Consider the following 20,236-nt stretch of genomic DNA (forward strand, 5'->3'; position numbering starts at 1 on the left):
TAGCCATCCAGAGAGCTGCTAAATCTCCACAGAAAATGAGATGGTTCCAAGGCAGGCACTCATACAGAAATCACACAAACTGCTGGAAAGCTTCACTCTGTGCTTTTTTTTTCACCACAACTTTCACTGACATTCAAAATATTTTAACAAAGATCTTTAGCAAAGATTTTAACTGCAGGATTTTGGCAAAATATCTGATACAATTGCAACAGTTCTTTCTCAATAAATAAATAAATAAAATAAAAGGTAAAAATAGGGAACTTGCAATTAATTGTAAATTCTAGACTAAGTTTAAAAGAAATGCCTAATCACTCTATAGAAACAGTTCATCTCAACAATAGTTCTAATTTCACTATCGATTTGATCTTATTTTTATTCGATTATCATCTGTTACAAAAAGTTAAAATGAAATAGTTTATGTTGTTTTGAAAGCTTATTTTCTCTATTATCATTAATAATATTTATAAAGCAAAAAGATGTCTCTGAAATGTTCTGCTTAAATTAAATCCGCATTTTCCAGTGGGAAACCGCTCCATCACAGTTTTCTTTTTCACCAGCTTTAATTTTGATCAGGCTTAGTTCTGTGGCAGAATTCAGAGATACCTGATGGATGTTCTCAATTATATCCAATACCTGTAGCTACGAAAGGCCATGCTGGCAGTCAGGAATAATCAGCACTTAAAGATGCCTGGACGTAGGAAATAAATGCATTACACCCTCTTGAGCAGTTAGACGATGGATGGTTCTTCTTATACTCCCTTATTGTGCAGATCTGCAATGTCTGCTTAAATGGAAGTCATGCAAAACCACCTTTATACTGGATATTGCAGATATAAGCTCTGTGTACAGACATGAATAGACTTAATATTGCAGTACCTTAACTTTTATGACTTGGCGAGAAGGTAAGTAAAGCGGAAAGCTGTAAAAATAAAAACTTTCAGCTCCACTAGGCCAAAAAGTGGTATCTCAAATATCAGAAATAAAGCTGCTGGTTCACATAACGAAAAATCTCACCCTCCCAAAGACTTCTTTCCTTCTCCCTGAGCCAAATTGACTAAAGGTGATAATGATGCCAAAGGAGATGACTGTGAAACATGAGTGCTGTCAGTTTGCTGAAGTGACTCATCTTCACATCTTTTAATCAAATCTAGATTTTTCTTTCTCTAATTTCCTCCAGAAAAGCTTCTGAGCAGAAGGTCATAGCCTCAGGCCCTCTCAAGATAGGACAGAAATAATGATTTTAAGGATAGCATTTCTGCAGAGATTTATCAAGTGCAGCAATTACTCTCATGATGTGAGGCATGCTTGTCCTCAGCAGTTTGCAGTGGTAGAAGGGCTTCTGAATGTCCAGTCACTGTTGTAGTTGAAGGTTAAATCTGGGATTTTGCTAGATAACATTTTCACTAGAAATGTTTCTGAAGTTGGCTGTGGACTGTGAGCAGGAAAAACCCATGCATTAAACAGCTCAGTTGCTGAAACACTCAGAGACCCACATTACAGCTCTGCTTTGGATTAGGCAGAACAGGGATAATATTTCAGCTAAATGTCCCCATCAACCCCATGGGACAGCTGTTTTCTTTAACTTTATAAATATTTATCAGGTCAGAGAAAGACAGACGCAACAGCTCAGTGGTTAGGGTAGAGATGAGTCTGGGAATCAAATACAGCCCAAATCTGGTCTCAGACATTATTTCTTTCTCCAGTCAGAACTAAACCTGAACTGTGACTCTGTAATAGAACAGCCTTGCTCAAAGATTAACAAGAGTTGGACCAAAACTAAAACATACTCAGGACTGATTGAGGTACGAACATACAGAATGGACATGGCATTTGGTTTTGATGGTGTCCTATATGCACCACAACACAGAGACTGGTGCCAAAGCTGAGGTAGCTGAATTCACCTGTGAATGGATGTGTACTGGGAATTACATTAAGCAGATGCAGGGCCTGATAGGGCTCAGTGCAGGCTAGAAGTCTGGTCCTGGTATTACAATTGAAGTCTGACTGACTTGCCCTACTTTGGGCTTGAGACAGCTCAGGATGTGAGGAGGCATAACAATGGCCTTTAGTATTCTGTTGGCTATGCTAAATAGCAACTTGGTAAAGAACTAACCAAACAAGTTCTGAAAGTGTCCCATGTTTTAAAAAAGAAGAAGGAAAAATGATCAGTACTTTCATAATGGAGGAAAGTGCCACAAAACCTAAAATGTTTTAAATAGAGAGAGAAAAAATATTTTCAAGGCAGATTTTAGTATTTATTTGATGACTCCATTTGGTATCAGAAAATGAGAAAATGTGATGCCATCTGTAGAAAACCTGTAACAATGATTTTCACAAATGTTGATTGTGCACAACAATTTTAAATTAGATTACAACATTATTTAAGCCATAATGGGAAGAGTGTATCTAAAATCAGATAATTGACAGCAGTGGAAGTAAGAAAAGGCAAGTCAGAAGCATTATGACCCTATAAGCCTTACTTTAGCAGAAGAATTCTATAGCATTTAGATTCTGTTTTCATGCATGTGTTTAAGATAAAATTATTCCAGTTGGGTAATAAATGCACCTTTCCAACTGAAAAGTCAATATTTAACATCTATTGTGTTCTGGTTTGTAGAGCATGCCTCATTCAGATAATAGTGATGTAAACCTATCTAGTTGCAGAAATATATGGAAGAAACATTGAATATGTGCAAAGAATCAAGAGCACATATTTTTCAACACTAGACTTACACTCCCCTATCTGCAGACTTAAGATAGCATCTTGCCTCTCTTTGACACAAGGGCAGCATAAGATTCCTTTGCACTAATGCACAGAAGCTTTTTATTTTATCATTTTATCATTTTTATTATTTTAATTAGTTTTTTATTTTATTTTATTTTAGTCAGACAGTTTGAAGACTATCATTACCTAGTTTCAAGCTCTTCTAGTATTTCATCAGCATGATAGATTTTGCACTTTTAATCCCATTGTGCCTTCTCAGTCTGTGGACAACAGTGCTTTCATATCTCTTACTGTGTAGATTTAAATCCCTAAGTGAAATTAACTATGATTTGAGTTATGATTATTAGAACTCTAATAATACCATAGAGTCCAATTCTGCTGTTGCCCAAGTGTAGCTTTTACAATGGATTTAGACCAACAGAACAAAACATGTTATTGCTAAGGCAATGAAAGCATGTTAATTGAGATTTGCAACACCATATTGGGGAGGGAAATGTTATTATTTCTGTTTTACACATGAGGAAACAAACATGGGCAGACAAGGACATTCATTGAGTTGGTCTCAGTTCCATTCCAGTTGTTTTAAAATCAGGAAAATGAGGCTGAATTTTTTCCAGGTGATATGTTCTGTTGAGACATCTATTACTGATTTTTGCAACTATCCCAATATGCTTTAGTAAAACACAAACATATCTGATCAGCACTTACCCATGCCAAATGTTGTATCTGTTTGCTTTTCTTAATATTTTTTAGCCTACATGCTCGCACATACACACACACACACACATATATGATACACTTTGAATTAAAGTGGCTTTTAAATATATACCTATATTTTAAAATGGGAACAGAGCTTTGACCTCACAGAACAAAGAAGGAAATAAGCAAGGTAATGTTAAGGTTCACAGTTCAAATTTTACCCAATGTTTTTTGAGAACAACAATGCAATATTAAGTTAAATGTCTAAAATAAGAGTTAGAAATAGATCCTCAAATGCATGGAATGAGGCAGGATTACAGATGTAGTAAAAGAAAGTTGCTAAGATGGCTATGGTAAATTTTTTTCTTTTTCTTTATTTATGTGTGAGAGAGTTAAAATAAGCAAGTGACCCATTGCATCATCTATTACACTTGCTAATGTCTCAATGCTATTACTCCTACTGGTATAAATCATTCACTGTCCTTACACACACTTCAAGCATGAATGTAATTACCTGGTAGATCTCTAAAAATAATTAAAATGTAAGGAGCTGACTAATTTGAGATATTCTTATATGCTCTCCGATGAAAAATCATTCTCTGTGCTCAAAGGCAGAAGTGGAATGTCAGAGCTCATAAGTTATACAGTAAGAAATATTGTTACATTTTAGATGAAAAAGTGCTCCCCTAACCTAAAACTATGGTATTACGAACTGATAGGAAATGTAATGATAATCCCTACTAATCCTGAAAGTCAGTTACATACTTTGATGAACACAGAAGTTGGTGCCTGAAATGACTTTCTGAGGTCATCTAATCCAACTGCTTCTGGGAGGCAAGATGAATTAGACCTAAACTACTGCTGACAAATTCTTGGAAGCTTCAGTGCCAGAGATTTGAATCTCAGGACCCTCTACGGCCTGATCTCACATTACACAACTGCTTCTCTCCCATTGCGTCATGCACATTTTCAAAGCTGCTGTTACAGAAGAATCCTACTAATGATGGATATGATTTTCTACAGTTTTGAATATGATTTTTCTAATTTTGCAGACTGCATTTATTCTCTGCCTCTGTATGCTGAGCAGAAATGCTGGGAGCAAGTTCTGTGCTTGAAAAGCTTTGTCAATAAAAAGCTTGTTTAATTTCTTCTATTTGTTGCCAGTCTCTATTCCTCCGAGAAGCTGAATCAAAGAAAACAAACTGGAAACTGTATAGCACTAAACTCCAGTAATCATGAACACACTACATGCACCATACAAGAACTCAGGCATTTCCTTGGGACATGATAGGTTTATAGACAGATAGATAGATAGATAGACAGACAGACAGACAGATAGATAGGCAGACAGAAGAATTTTCTTCCAGCATAAAATGACAAAAAAGCTATAAATAAGTTGCTTGCACATCAGAGCACTAACATGCAAGATCAAATTAAAAGCTCATATCACCTCAGGATAACTTCAGGAATTAGGTCTGTAATAAATATATGTATTTAGAAAATAAATAAATAAAAGAAGAAGCAAAAAGTGGAGAAATCTGCAGTTTTCATCCCAAACGCTCATTTGGCAATCAGAAATCAAGTAACAGCTTGAATGGTATAAAGGGATATGAAGCCTCTTTTTTTGAAGTATCCCTCAGATAATTATACAAAATATCAACTGCTTTATAAGGTCAGTTAAGACTCGAAGTATATCTGAGTATTTCCTGCATGCCAATGACACTACAAACAACGCATATGAACAATGTTACCTGGGGGAAAGAAAAGCAAAATAAAAAGGGACCACAAATGGCATTCAGCAGTTGCAAAGATAATTTCTCAGACAAATGGCGTTAGCTAAATAGTAACATAATATAGAAAAATAAAATTTGATAAACCAGATCTAAATCCCAAGTGAAGAGGAAAAGATCACAGATAACTGCATGATGAAAATAAAGAAGTTTGTAAACAGGAAAATAGAGACATCAGTTAGATTGTTTGTTCACACATCACTAGCTGAGAAGCTTGAACTCTACAGATTGATGCAAAATGAGGTAAACCATGCAATTGTACCCAAATTGCCCTAGATTTACATTGTTAAACAGTCATAAATTCAAGGCAATCATCCTCAAATGAAATAAAATGGCACTTGGAGCCCTCCCACGTGCATTAGATTTACACAAACAATTTTTGCTGTTTGTATTGCAAGCCTGAGAGGCGATTTCATCAACCTAGGAGACAATCCCTCCCTGTCATCCCCTGATGTATACAGCACCTTCGTATTGCCAGTGAGAGAAGTGATGTATATGGCTAGCCCTGTATTTCCTTCAATAAATTTGTTGGTGCCTACAATATTGCCAGACATGTCTGCATCCTGGTTACCCTTCACTGCAGCAGTACATCCTAAATTCAAGACAAAGCTGGATAACCTTTAGAGTAATAATTATCTGCATCAGACGTCTAGTCCTATGCTGAACTCGCTTACGACATAGGGATAAATTAAACTCACTAGCTTCATGGAATTACTTCTGAGTTTTTCCAATGAGCAATCAGATCTAGGAACTAAGACTTACTGATAAAATCAAATATACGAAGCTGCTGCAAAAGCTATTTCACTACTACCTTCTCAACTGCCAGTGGAATAAAAGGAACAGTATAGATTGGATTAAAACTCACTACGTTTGGTCAGACTGTCCAGGCTTTCTTAATTCCAAAAGTAATTGCAGTGTATTCTACCGAGCTTAGAGCTGACCTTGAGTGAAAAGAAATGTTCAACAGAAGGATGATTAGCCTTCAAAACTGATACAGCACGATTGAGGCAAACCACCAAAAGAGAGTGAAGAAGTCCAGTCTTTTTGTTTGCAGAAATGCAGAGATGAGAATCTTAATTTCATGGCAATAAAAAGCAATAAATATCTACACGGACACTATGTGCTTGACAGTGTATTGAACCAAATGAATTATGGGGAAGGAACCGCAAGGAGGAGCCCCATGTAGCTGGGGGAAGGATGGGACCCGAAGCACACAGCCAGAAGGGAGAGATGAAGGGGACATCAGCTCACTCAGAGCTATCTTTATGTGGGGTCATTGATTCTAAAAATCTTACATGTCAGCAGCAAGGATGCAGAACTTAAAGCAGCACTGAGCCCTGGGCAGCTGCTAAATACCATAGGAAAAGCAAGGAAAGGGAGAGAAACCTTCGGTCAGGCTGCTATGAGGATTAACTGAATTAAAAAGAAAAAAAAGAGCTGTGTATCACTGAGATGAGGATTAAGTAACATACCCAATAGTAATGTAAGGCATATTGTGGAAGAAGGAAAATGAACATAATGTGAGATTCAACAAATCGTTAAACATTCATGTTGGATGTTCCAACACATCAGCATAAATTTCAAAATCAGCCATAATGAAAAGTCTTTATGAGTAAAGAATCAAATCAGGAGTCAGCATTTGCCATTAGGTAACAAACCAGAGTGAATGGTTGGCTGGTGACAGAAAATCCAAATGGCATGAACTAAACAGAATGCTGAAGGAGGAACAGTTTAAAAGCAAAAATGTGAAAAAATGCAGTGGCCAAAGGAGTTCAGACAAGCAGAAGAAGACCATTAAATATGGGTAGACAGATCTCCATGGAGAGCATAGATCACCAGGAATGTCTTTTTTATCTGGAACATACGGTGCTAATTTCTTTGTACTTGGAACAAGTACAGAAAATTCAATTAAATTGGCTGAACTTGGATGTGTCTTTAGCAATGCTTCCAAGATGTTACTGTTATTTCTTGTTCCTCAGTCGACAACATTGCAGGTGTCAGACGTCATGGGGGTGCTCGGAAGAAATTACCTCTTAATTTAAATAAAGGTAAAAAAGAAGCCTGATGATCAAGCTATCCTCTTATCAAACGAATTTGAAAGTAAATCACTTTCTTATGAATCTGTGGCCACTTCCAACAGCAGAGGGCTCTCTGGGGCAGGCAGTCTCACTGGGACTGATGCCCTGGAGACCGAACAACCCCTATCACTGATGAATGTTGACCCCAAAGTAATCTGCTTAGTTACAAGTATTTCTGAGATGTAATAAATGTTGTACTGGTCTGGCAATTTTCATGCAGAAAATCCACTGGAAAGATCCACAGTGACAAAGGATCAAATGTGCTGTCTGGTTCCAGGGAGGAATATCAACCTACTGTTCGTACCCATGTGCTGGGATGCACTCCCTTCCAGCTGATGCAATACATACTTCCAAATCAAGAGAGCTGCATTTGGCTCAGGCATTGCAGTAGATGAAACAGATCTGTCAAACATTTTCAAAAGCATATGTATACTTGAAAAAGGAAAAGTATTTTCTTTTAGGAATTTTAGAAAGCTTTGTATTTCTTTAATTTTGATACATTTGGAGCCAAAGAATGAGTCTTTACGGAGATAAAGTGAGAGTCCATAGATGGTCATTACCAAAATTAAAGCCAGCAGCAACTTTAGCTGAAGAGTTTTGCTGGATAATTCTACTCCTGCAAGTAGTTACAGTTGATTGATTCAGGTTCATAAAATGGAGAGATTCATTCATACTTGATTGTAGCAAGTCTGCAGTGGTGTCTTAACCAGGTCTCTTAGTAACTAATGAGTCACTTATTAATTATTAGTCCCAGACATGGAATAGTAACTGGACAGCTGTGTCTGTGTTCAGGTAGATACATGGGGAACTGTCAGTAAAAGCAGTAAACATTCTGTAATGCAGTCTGACTGAAAAGCAGCCATGAGGCTTTGCTTTACATTTCTTTATATTTTCAAGCAGTAATTCTGTATCATAAATACTGATGATGTTGTATCTGCATCTCCTGGAGCTGAAGCAGATCTATGAGTATCCTTTTCCTAATATCCTACTTCAGAGACACTCAAATGTTGTAATCAGTGTTTTATATGGCAATATTTTGTAAGTTTGCAACTAAATGCTCGTGTTTGTTTTTAGAATAACAAAGAAAAGCACTCTCTGAATATGCCCTAAAAATGCCTGCTCTCTTTTCTCCATTTTTACTTTGAATGGCAACGAAAAAAATAAGTTATTGTAACTCAATCTAACCTCAGACAGTCGTGACTACAGAAAAAGGTATTATCCGATGGGATAAGAGAAAGACTTTAGATCTTCTTAGAAGTAGTATTTCAAAAGCTAAGTACGGTTGGAAATAGACATTTTTTGTAGTAAGTGTTGGTCTTTGGTACAAAGCTTTGCTCCAGTGATAAAAGACTCCCAAACAGTACTTTAATTGAAACTTTTTATCTGAATGTTGCCTGAACCTCTGCTAAATGCTACTTTCTTGCTTCAATTCAAATTTTCTTAATCTTCATTTTCACGTTGAATATTGGTACACTGTCTGCCTCATTATGCTAAAGAAAGATGAAGTGAGCTATTAACATGCTGAACAGCCTACGAGATGTTATGATATAGAATGTCATTCATTTTTATGAGTTGGCTGTCAGTGTGTGCGGCAATAAAGTTATAATTTCTCACTGACAATATGTGATGTCTGGAGTCGCTGCACAATCCTTATTAAAATTTCAATAATTGTAAATCAAAAGAAAGCAAATACAACTTCTATGAAATGGTCGCTTCTGAAAGTCAAGGAGTACAGACTGGTGGAATGCAAAACCAGGACGTTATTCTTGCAGTGCTCTAAGTCATCATCATCATCCTGCAGTTTTTCTTCTCCTCATGCACAAGGCAGGGCGTGCTTGGCAATGTGTATTGTAACATTTTCAGGAGTGCTACGCTTCTCTTGCTGTCAGTTCAGCCACGGTGAAGTATTGCATGGTTTTAGCTCTTCACTGTCTATACCTTTATGTGGCTCTGAAAGCCATCAGAATATTTCTGGAACTGCTTATTACAGCTGTTCATCAGTAAAGGCAGGTATCTCTGGAAGCAGTTATAAGGCTTGGACAGTGAGAAAAGTTAGGAGAGGTTTCTGACAGCTGACTTGCACACACCCCCAGGCAGGGGTTTCAAAGCATTGCTCATGGCTCTGCACAGCTGTGGAAAATGGCAGGGATGGATTTATGGCAGGGTCTTTAAAGCGCCTCAGAAGTCTGAACTACTATTGGATAGTACACAGGGAAATGAATCTCAAATTCCAAGTAAATATCTCCTGCATACATATAGCTGTCTAAAGGCTACATATATATTTTTACTGCTTTCATTATTATTTTAAGTCAGAAATGTAGGAAGTCTCTATCACTGTCCAAAACACAGTGATCTTTCATTTTTAGCTTGAGATATCCCAGATGCTCCGAAGTTAAAGTTGTTGTAAAACATGCCCTCTAAAGAACAACTTGGGAGCTATTAGTAATAGGTGAACGGTTGGACTGGATGATCTTTTAGGTCTTTTCCAACCTTGGTGATTCTATGATCTTCTTGGAGTTTCTCCTCATTATTTTCAGTTCCATTCCAAGTAGTGACTTGCAAATAGCCACATGACAAGCTGAATAAATGCATTAATTGTATGTTTATCAACAATATACACGGGACAAATAATTAATTGGATACATTTATGAACTTCCTGCAGTGGCTTTTAAGTATCTAGAGTTAGTCAGACTGCTGAGGTGGTATATAGGTATGACACAAACGTTGTGTAGCCTCTGCTCTGTCCAAACATCAGAAATGTCTACACTACAGAGATGTATGCCAACAGGCAAAACTATGCTTGGATAATTTAATGTGTAACATTGCTCTACAGCTAATACATAGCTTACTGTTCATTATTCAATAGTTTACCCAAATATATTTCACAGCTGCATCTGTCATGCTTTGTAAGTGTTAACTAATATCTTATTCTTAACTGTGCTTCTCTTCTAAATTGACTAACTCTACCACAGCTAAAATTTACAGCATAATAGCAACACTCACATGTCAGATATGATATATATCCATCAGTGTCAAATTTCCAGCACATCAGCATCTCAGATGTATTTCCTCTAGGCAGAACAGACAGCATGTGTCCACGCACAGACAAACTATTGAAAAACTCACAGCCTCTTCATAAATAGAAGCATTTGCGCGGAATTCAAGCAAGTACATTGGAAAAGGTGTCCCTTCATATCAGTTGTGCATCAAGTAATACGTTCTGGTTTTCCCAAATTTGATTTACTACCACAAGTGTCCTACCATTGCTGGAAAAGTTTTATAGCTACTAGAATAAGTCAATGGACAGCTGTCCATGTCTGTTAGAAAGTTCTCCACAGGAAAAAAAAGTCACAATGGACCAAACCAGACAAAGGAAAGACTCTACAAGGGGTCTTGTAATATTTTATCTCCTCATACATCCAGACTATCATTCAGAAGATTCTCACCTACATACCAAGACAAAATACGAAACCTAATGTTACACTGAGATAACACTTCCAGAAAAATCTAAGGAAATCTGGTGCACAATGCATGGTGTATACCAGTTAAAAAAATATGCCGTTTTAAAGATGTCAGCTGAAGATAACTGTTCTAATGAGAGATATGACAACTTTCAGTGCTTTAGGGGCAGTCAAAAGATCTCCTGCTACCTGAAACAGCTGGGAAGCTAAACACAGTCTGATTTGCTTGGATATATTTGATAGATTACCATTTGAAACAAAATACCTGAAAGCTCACTCTAATTAAGAAAAAAAAATACAGTAGGTAAAGAGCCAAGCTTTGATGCAGAACAATACACTGATGTTTGTACTGACATTTTGATATTTGGCATTACAGAGACTGAGTAAGTCATCCAGAATATCTGACTTTCATGCTTTCTGTTTATGTTGCTTCTTGGAAAAGATTTTTGGACAAAATTTTAGTGATCTCATTGTTTTTATGATGCTGTTTTTCAAAGCATTTTTAAAAGAGATTTACTTACTGTGAAAAGACCCGGGAATGACAGAAATATTTATGATAAAAAATTCTTTAAACCATGAAACAGATCTAAAATCATTTTCTTGTATACCAGCCTGTCATTGTTTTATGATCTGATATTTTCTGAATGGCCCAGGTTAGAAACAAATGCTTCTGTATGGTTGAAAAACTGGAAATCCTGTAATCCCAGCTGTGTTATGCAATATAATAAATGTGTCAAACCCGGGTATTAGTGGGGATATTCAATTTAGGATCCGTCAGAGATCTGAGTGGGGAAAGAAGCATCTGCCTTAGGTCTGTGGCATATATAATCTGGTAGGAAAAATCACATATTTTAAGGAGAAGGTAAAGAATATTGTGGTTTCACATTTTTATCCTTTGCATAGAAGGCTGTAATACAGGCCACAGAATCAGGAAAGCCAGTGGGAAAGGTGATGAGGAAAGACTGCTTATTATAGGTCTCTGTACATTATGCCATAACTATGGGAACTGAGTCAATTATACCCTCAGTGTTAATATATATACATACACACACACACAAACAGGTATATATATACACTCAGGGTATCAGGGCATACATACACACAATACATACATACACACACCCTAATGTACTTATTAATCAGAAGACTTCCTCTGATGTTATCAAAGCCAGTCACAAAATTACAGTGTATTTCATTTGGTACAGAATGACTTATTTAATAGCAAAATTACTTGTGCATAATGCAGATATTTTAAACTCAGTTCAGTAAGAGCTATCTGAGAGTACAAGTACACTAAGACACACACTCCTAAACAGAGAGGAAGCTTTAGCTTTGTAACTCTGCAACTCCCTTTATTCCTTCTCCCATGTCTCTGTGTTACTTGCAGAAGCCATCTGCCAGCCCAGGTTAAGCATATCTGCAGCCAACACCTAATCAGACAGTGCGGTGCTAAGGAGTGACACCCAAAAGTACGGCACTGTGATATTTTTCCTTGTTTTCAACCTAATTCCTAAACATTTTATTGATTATAAATTTGTAAAAGTCTAGGGTTAATTTTAGTGCAATCATGTGATGACCAGAGTAAAATCAGACCTAATATATTGGACTTACAGGAATGTGTACCTTTTATGACTCCTCAGTTCAGTAAGGAACAAGCATTTTACAAGATGTATCAGCATAATTAGTTTGGTCTTTTAACAGAGAACACCAAATCTTTGTTGTTCTCAGCATTTAAGCTATCAAAGAGAAATCATGTATACAACAGCTAAATCTTTTCAGACTGAAGTACTTAGTATTCTTCCATTTAGCAGCACGTTATGAAGTTTCATTTAAAAGGCGTAATTTTACCAATTAGCTCATCCTGCTCAAACACACACATACCGTTGGGAAATATAAAAAAGGTTTATTAAATCAAAAGATATGGCTGCACTTCAACTAGCACATGGGCATTAGAGATCAAATATTCCCTATAGATTAATCCCCATGGCATCACAGGCTGATTTGGCTTGCCAGTATTACATTAGTAAACCATCTAATCCAATTTAGAACAGGCCAGGAATGTTCCATCCATTACAGTATTTCTAGTGTCATTAGAAGCAGACTGATCGAATAAGCATCTTAAATCAGCCTGCAGCATGCAAGTAAATCACCGTGACTTACCCAATGAGATTTTTTTTTATTTTTTTTCAAATAAAGAGTTTTGCAAATTAAGAAAAAAATAAAAAAAAAAAAAATAGAGCCATCTCATAAGATGGCAGCTCTCTATGATTTTCAGTTCTGAACACTTCCAGGCAGCAAAATTTCAGTGAGCATGATTACACACTCCATGAAAGCAGCAGTATAGAACACCAGGGGTTTAAAGACATGAGAAGCTCCTTATTCTTTAGCAAGCTTATTTTTATGAAAGGCAATGGAAAAAATACTATAGTAAGGAGTAATAAACAAAGTAGGCTGATCAAGGGCAGAGGTAGGTACTAAGAAAACTAAGACTCTCACTAAGAAAATCTGCTGTATAAAATAGGAGTAATAAAATCTATCAATCAAATATATTACAAAGGTTCGTTCTGATAGAAACGATTAAAAGAGAGCCCAAACTTTGTATCCACACAAAATGAGAAACACTGAAATGCATCACAAAAGTAATATTTTCATTCCAAACTGGTACACCTGAGAGGAAAACAGTTCTTCAATAAGGTAGTAAATATATGAATAAATTTTTAGCAATAGTTCCTTGAGATGACGTAGCTATCAAAAAGATTTCAGAAAAAGGCTAAACCACAGCTCTGAAAAGCCAGATGTCAAGCTGAATAAAATCATCCAGATAGCACGTAACCTTTGCAGCCCTCTGAGACCTATCACATTCCACTGACTGGACTACACAGGGCTCAGTCGCACCATTTAAGCAATCAGCCATAAAGAAGAAACACTGCTCTGATGCACAAGTTGGTGAACACCTGTTCCTATATTCTAGATAAGGGCTCTTGTCTATGTGAGTGATTCACCTTTGTTTAACTGCTCAGCTGTCAGTCAGATGGCTCTTAATATTGACTGGATTTCCAGCATAGCTGTGTTAGAAAGGAATTGGTTCTTTGTTTACTGCTACAGGAAAAGTACAACTACCCAGAAGTACAGAAATGGACCCAGCAGGAATTGTTTTCACTGCAAATTGTCATACATACGGATCAAAGACAGTTTTGCAATGAAATCATGTACAGATCCAGGACATGACTAATCCCTGCAAAATATACTAATGTTTTAAGCTTGCAAGTTTTCATTTCTTTAATGAAAACAGATCTCCTTTACTTTTGAGGGAACACAAACACCTTCTGTGAGAGAAAAAGTTGAAGATGATTTTCAACATGGTTTACACAGAATTCCACTCAAATTTCACTTCAAAAATTAATTCTTTTCACAGTGCTACATTGAAAAGATCCAAGTCTCAAATTAAATCCATCTGAGAGAAATAAAATAGGAGAAATCCTAACAAACCCAGTAATCCATCCTTACACACAATGACAAGCTTGCAATGAGCCTCCGCTCTTGTTCTTCCATGTCCTTTTGATTCCAACAGGCCTGGCCCCTGCAAACCCTTCTCAGTAGGACATGGAAAACCATACTCAGCCAGCCTGAGCTTGGGAAATCTGTTCTATCCTTTGCTTGCACCACTGCCAAACATTATTACTGTTATTAATAGAACAAAAACAGATTGCAGCAGTAAATCATACTCCTCCCAGAGCTGATTACTTCTCAAATGTTTATCATCAGTGTAAATGACCAATGCACCTGATTAACAAAATCCAAAGGCTTGCTCTAAGGTAAAAAAAGCCTTAGCGTTGCAATTTCTTTAATGAACTTCCATTCTGTTTCACAGAATGTGTCAGATCTACCAATTCAATTTCTGAATAAAAGTGCAAATGCTTTGTCAAAGCAGGGAGTGAGCCCTGGATTGAATTATGGCCACATGTTGCTTTGCTCTACCACATGGTGATTAGGAGAGCCACGCTTTCTTCTTCTTTTCCCTTTTATTAGTGTTAGGCATTAATTTGAGATGGTCAACAGGGAAACAGAGGGAAAGAAGTTCTTCTGACAGACAATGCTGTCTGCTACTAATGAGTCTTCACTACAGCCATAGAGGGAAGTCATAGCAGTGACTTTCTGGGCATTGAACAATCAACCTAAAGTGTCAGATAAATGCCCAGTGAGTAACTGAGAGAACTGACTTATGTGTTCAGCCTTTGATCATTAGAATTAATGTAATAGTAACTCCATTGAGTGCTCACCCATAAGATGGATTCTCCCAGATGTCGATGGAGTTAATAAGATTTGCTGTTTTTTCTCAGTATCTTCAAAATTCAAATTCAGAAAGACACAGGGTGGGCATCTGCAAAGAAAAAGCACAAATTCAGCATTCACATTCTTGAAGAGATTATTTCCTGGTATAGAAACAAATGACACTTCACCGGCTTTATAAAGTGGTTACAGTTCTTGCACAGGAGACTGTATAGAGATAAATCTAAATTTTCTTCTGACATGACTTCTTCTAAGTAAAAGAGAGAGTGCCAGAACAGGATTTTGTCCCGTGTCCATAGTACCAAGAAAGTTATCACATACTGACAGATTTTTTATACAGCACATTGAAAGGAAAACTAAATGTTGCCATGACTGAGCTTACATCTTCCAGTCTTACAAAGGCACTTGCTTCCCAAGGGAGAGAATTAAACAAAGAGGCAAAGGTTACAATTCTACACACATAAGTGCTGAATTTCACTTGTAACAAAGAGTATTTTTTGCTTACTACAGATGCAGCATCTCAAAGGAGTCAAGGTGTACCAGTGGGATGTTTCAATTGCTCTTCTACAATTTTGCAAGCTCCTATAAATTCAAACTAGAAGTTGTTTTGAAAAGGTTATGCTGGGTACGTGCAAGGGGAGCACACACACACTTTTTGGTCAGCAAGGCAATTTCCTGGGGCAATGCACTGAACAACACATTGAACTGAAACATCTGCAGGATAAAGGATGGTATCTAAAAACCTTGTGTTTGATGCCCATAATTGTGACAAAGTCATTGCATATTCTGTTCAATGCTTTTTCTGTTTCAGCGCTTTGTTGCTGTACATAGAAGCTCCAGCAGCCTCTTAAATGTGGCTGGTAACTCAAAATACATTTGAGTAATCATCCAGAGAGAAAGGCTCTCCTTCTGAATGTTTTGCTGTCTATCTATGAAGAGATAGAAAAATTAATTAACACACATTTGCCATCTTTTCAAGGTTTTTCCTTGGGAAAAAAAAAAATAATAATAGAGAGAAAGAAAGAAAAAAGAAAAGCTTGAAATATTTTCTTTTAGCATTAGTCATTAGGAGTTAGTAATAGACAGGCTTAAAGTCACTTAAAATCCGTCATGTGTCTATCCAAGTAGTCAGTTTTACAGCTGCATACCATTAACTTTTTAAACTATAGTAATGTAAGAATCTATTTTATCTCAAAATTGACTCTGTGGAGCTGTCAAATATGCTTTCCTCTGTGCTACACACAATAAGAAATACGTTACAAGCCAAAGCATTTGCTGTTATTTACAAAGCGCTTTGTGCTAGAGACCATGCAGAAGGAAAGTAGACTAAGGCTCAGACACAAATGCACTCAGCCCTGGTAACACAACTCACTAATCTTGGTTAAAAAGGGAATTCACTAGAGACAGCAGACCAAAGGACAATACACCTAAATGAATGAATAGGGAATGTTGAACAGAAAATTCTTTCCGAAGGCCCGCTTCTTTCTGAATATCTACTCCACATATGAAGGTACCAGCAAGGACTATCTGAACTAACACTTTGTGCATTGCTTCATCTTCACTAAGCAACTCTGCAGAGAAGTATCATTGCTACCATTTTTTCAAGACTGAAGCTTTTGTCAGCATAGTCAGTGTTCTGCCCAGGTGTATCCACTCCATCAAGTCCTCTACAATTTTTCTCTCTGCCTAAACTAAAGAAAACTTTTTGTACAGTGGCCCAGATCCTGTTTGAGGGGTGAAGGCAGCCAGCAGTGTGGATGCTGTTTGGATTTCCATTGACAATGTGGCCTTCATCTTCCTCACCCTGGAGAAGGCCTAGGGAATAATCCCACACTTCCTGAAGCAATACTCTCAGCTGTTCAAATGATAAATAGAAACTGGAAGCAGTCATAGCAGAGCAAAATTTCTATGCCAGTGGCTCACTTGCTAAACTCAGCGATGCCCCTGTGTGCTTGTGCTCTGCACAGCTCTTCATCTGGAACAGCCAAGTGCAAGAACACCTTGTGTGCCCTTCCAGAATGGCTGCAGGGAGAGGAAGTGCTCAGCTCAACCAGAATGGGCAAACTGCCTTTCAGATTGTGACAAGGTTCCCAAGGCATCGAAGAGGCTGACCAGGGCTTTTGTGCCATTCAGTCATTCAGGTTTGCATCTCAGGGTACAGAATTCTTTTTGATGGACTTAAAACACTTCTGAATGTAAAGAGCTAAATTTCCAGGCACTGTAACCATCCAGGCATTTTCCCTGGCAGCCAAACCTAACTGTTAGCCTTGCAGGTGATCTTCAGCACACAAGATGGTTCTCCATTGCTATTACAAACTGGGACATTAGTGCATGCAGGTGAAAGTACTTGCATCAGGACCATAGATTGCTAAACCTTAGCATCCTGTTTCATTTTAAGAACAGTCACTTAAAATACTTATGAGAGACAAACACTCTCAAAACCCTTAATTGCAGTGCTCATGTGAGATTTGGTCTATCTGTAATTTGTCTTTCTTTTTTTTTTAATTTAAATGGTAGAATATATTTATTGCAGGGGCTGGAATCCCAAGTGGGAAAAGAAAAACAAAAAGAAAGAAAAAAAACCGAAAAAAACATGTTATGATCTGATAAGAGCCACTGAAATCAATTAGAAAGCCTTCCACTGACCTCAATATACATTTCTATCAGAAAATGTTGCCGAGAACACATTTTATAGCTAAATTAGAAACCTCAGAATCAAAATCTTGTAATACAGAGATTTCAACAGATATTTTGTTAGGGTCAAGCTAAAAAGGTGCTATTATAAACCTCCTGATCTCTTACCTTTCAAATCAAGTGGTACCAATAGGAGCAAAAATAACAAAGGTGCTCTGTCAGTGAAAAGGAGATCCCTTATGGGAGGCCACATGTACTAATCCTGTTTGTCTCGCTTGCAAAAGAATTCTTCAAACTTAAAGCACTCTAGGGATTTATTGAGCACTTTTCAGTCTTCAGCTGGATTTAGCAAGTGAAGCAGTTTCAAAGCCTGTAGATTAGTACTACACAATCAGCCTCATATAAACGGGCATGACAAGGCCCAGCATGATGTTTCAGGCAGTGACAGTTTACATGAGTCTGAAGACAAAGGAACCATTCCACTCACAAAACAAGGATGAAAAGATTGCTCTAGACTGTGTGGGTAGAATTGCTTAGGAAGACAAGTCTTTACCCTGCTGCCTGTTGTCAGATGACTCCTACTGCACAATGATGTTAACAGGATTGGCGCTGCTTAGTAGCTTCTCTACAACTTGGAAGCTGCCTTGCTGAATAGTTAGATTAGTTCTAAAGAAGACCTTCACAGGTGCAGTTTGGGGCATTTTTGTCATCAAATTCTGTTCCCAGGAAGTGCAACTGAATCCACAGGAGCCTTCAGTGGGTCTAGGATTTCACTACACGACCTTTGAGTACCAAAGATTTTCTCTCACAAGAGGAGCTGAAAGGAGCATCTGAAGCCAAGACAATCTATATTACCATTTACAGTCACTATTAAATTCTGTGTTCTCATGCCTTAGGCAGAAAAACTTAAATGATGACAGGAAGAGAAAGATCCATTTTAAGAGTTGTTTAATAGAAAGACAGAAGAGCTATGAAATTTTGGAATATGGAATGTATATTTTTAAAACTTTCAAACTTGAAAAAGGAGAATTACATAATTTTCATTATTAAGCAAAATGAGTGGAGGAAAAACATTAACAAAAAAAGCTGACATTTTCTTCTGTTTAATTATTCTCAGCTCCAATTCAACCACCTCCACCTGTTGCACGGATTCCTAATCAAGCATAAGAATATTAAAATCCCACAGCTAATTGAGACAGAGAATACAGTACTTTCTTACTAAAACAAATCATCCTATCCCCTGCTTGGGATTCTTGGAAAGTCTGAGTCAACTGGTTCCTTAGATATGTGAGTAACAGTTCCACTGCCTTTAGAGAAAGAATTCTCAAAAAGATCGGTATTTAGTTCTCAGTCATACAGTGAGATAAACTTCAAGCTCTATTTCAGTGTACATATCTTCAGGCAAGCAGGGAATCCTCAGTTTCCAGCTGGACACTGAATACGGCTGAATATTACAAAATATTACATACATACAAGGCATTTGAGTCAAAGGGCCTGAGTTAGATGTACCAGTGTAGCATGTACAAGAAGAGTGATAGAGCTGTTCATCTCTCATTGGGTACCCTGTCTACATCTCTACAGTTCTCTTACCACTTATGCCCATAAACATCAATATGATGTTAATGTGCTTTTTACATCTTTCACCTCTGCTTTGTTACAACTCTTGGGGTACAAAACAAGCTCAAAGAACCACCATTCTGAAAAAACATTGCCTGCCATTTGAAAGACTAAAATGATCCCAGTATTACAACACAGCGCAGCTTAACTAAACTACAATAGTTCACTGATTAGTGATCACTCTTACTTTTTACAGTTTATTTCTATGAGTCTATAAGCACACAACCTGTGGTTTAAGCAGACAAGCTTACAACAACAGTAACGTGCAACACGCTGAAGTACTAAAGGCAGATCAGATCACCCTCTCACTCTTCCAACAGCAAAGACTCGGGCAGAATTTCCACTTGTTCAGGGGGATTCAGACATAGTGGGTCACTTCATTTTTGGAAAGGAAATTAGCTGGATCATAACATCACTTCCACCCCTGGCTACATTCTAAATAAAATAGTTTGGGATGATGCAGTCAGGCTTGCAGATATATCAATAAAATGGAACTTTTTCCTTTTTCCCAGTTACACTTTTGCAATCAGTTTGACAACAGTAGGATTACAGGAGTGTAACTGAGGACTGAATTTGCACAGTCAACATAGATGACTTTGAAGAAAAACAGTCATTTGTCAGTTAAAATTACCACTACCTGTTTGTAACTGTTCACAGAGCTACAGTGAGTTTTGGAAGAAAGGAGTTGATTAGGCAGTCTTGGCTAGTTGAAGATTCACAGCTGCAATAGCAATAAAAATAAATACTTATTTTTCAAATGATTGGATGTCCTTTGTACAACATACGACTGGAAGTCATGATGCCAAATCACTTTCAGCAGCAATTTCCCATAAAGGTCCTGGTTTTAGGTAATATTATAAATGTACAGTGAAGTAGGGCAACATAATAATATGGCATGTCACATTTATTTGTAGCTGTAGGCAAAGAAAAATGAAGAAGAGA

The 20,236-nt window shown here is 37.3% G+C and overlaps 1 protein-coding gene across 11 annotated transcripts in view; it reads right to left on the reverse strand.

Annotated features, from left to right (window-relative positions):
* SEMA6D (semaphorin 6D) overlaps positions 1-20,236 on the reverse strand; it is a 589,434-nt gene that overhangs the window by 235,384 nt on the left and 333,814 nt on the right. For all 11 annotated transcript variants that reach the window (XM_072345109.1, XM_072345121.1, XM_072345119.1 and 8 more), the window contains one exon: positions 15,034-15,134. The gene's annotated coding sequence lies outside the window, so the exon portion shown is untranslated. The remainder of the gene's footprint in view (positions 1-15,033; positions 15,135-20,236) is intronic.

Source organism: Excalfactoria chinensis, chromosome 10, assembly GCF_039878825.1.
Source record: "Excalfactoria chinensis isolate bCotChi1 chromosome 10, bCotChi1.hap2, whole genome shotgun sequence".
In the NCBI taxonomy this organism is placed as follows: Eukaryota; Metazoa; Chordata; class Aves; order Galliformes; family Phasianidae; genus Excalfactoria; species Excalfactoria chinensis.